Source organism: Manacus vitellinus, unplaced genomic scaffold (assembly GCF_001715985.3).
Source record: "Manacus vitellinus isolate BGI_N305 unplaced genomic scaffold, ASM171598v3 scaffold_11_pilon, whole genome shotgun sequence".
In the NCBI taxonomy this organism is placed as follows: Eukaryota; Metazoa; Chordata; class Aves; order Passeriformes; family Pipridae; genus Manacus; species Manacus vitellinus.
Genome location: NW_021938895.1, coordinates 8,018,379 through 8,019,258, shown reverse-complemented (window position 1 = coordinate 8,019,258; position 880 = coordinate 8,018,379). Strand labels below are relative to the sequence as shown.

The window sequence follows — 880 nt, the reverse complement described above, 5'->3', positions numbered from 1 at the left end:
CCGAATCCCGCACCGATCCGGATATAAACACCGACAGCATCAAAAGGGAGAGCTGAGCTGTCGTGTAACAATTTGCACTTGGAAACGCTTTGGTGGAAGTGGGAGTCTTTGGCGTTCGTGTTGGTTTGAAAAGCGATAGCGAAAAAGGGCTTGATTTTTTTTTTTCTCCAGTAGGGAAATAAAAAGAAAAATAGGGAAAAAAAGATCATGCGAAACCAAGCGCCAGAGCAGCCCTCGCAAGGTCATCACACCTTAGACTAGGCAGAAGTGCTCCCGATCCATGGGATCGCTCTGTCGCTTTTCTTACTGCCTGTGAGGGATGTTTTTATTTTATCATTTAATATATTTAACACGCGAGGTGTCTGCAGGTGGGCGCGGGGTAGGTGAGGGGCGGAGGTGCCGCGCTCCTGCTATTTACTAGGGCATCAGTCGGAGTGAAGATGGAGGTGGGAGGAGATAACAAAAGCTGGTGTGCGATCCCGGGCATCTCCGACACGAAGGCGTGAGAAGGAGGAGGGAAAGGAGACGGCAGGAGAGAGAATTTCATTTCCAAAGATCAAAACAAAAGGAGGAGCAGGTTGAGGCAGATCGTGAGCAGCCGGGGCGGAAAGCGAGGGAGGCGTTTTCCCTGCTGACCTGAGCGGAACGAAGTGCGGGGGCTCTGTGGGATGTGCGCGGCCGCGGAGGGAGGGAACTCGGGCAGGGGCTGCCCGGCCGGCGCAACTTTGCGCGCCGGCATCGCTTGGAGATGAGCTGCTCGCCCCTGGCGAGACGTGCTCTGTGTGTGGGGCAAGGGGAGGAACGCCTGCCCAGTGCCTCGAGGGCTTCTACTCCTTCCTCTCCAGCCCCCGCCGGGAAGGGCCGGATCCCGACGGCGCGG

At 56.5% G+C, this 880-nt stretch overlaps 1 protein-coding gene across 2 annotated transcripts in view; it reads left to right on the top strand.

Moving 5' to 3' along the window:
• Positions 1 to 441: 441 nt before the first annotated feature.
• Positions 442 to 880, top strand: part of VSNL1 (visinin like 1) — a 90,241-nt gene continuing 89,802 nt past the window's right edge. The window contains exon 1 of one of the 2 annotated variants that reach the window (XM_008931270.4): positions 442 to 577. The gene's annotated coding sequence lies outside the window, so the exon portion shown is untranslated. Of the gene's footprint in view, positions 591 to 880 lie in introns of both variants that reach the window. The other variant, XM_029965846.1, reaches the window with a different exon arrangement.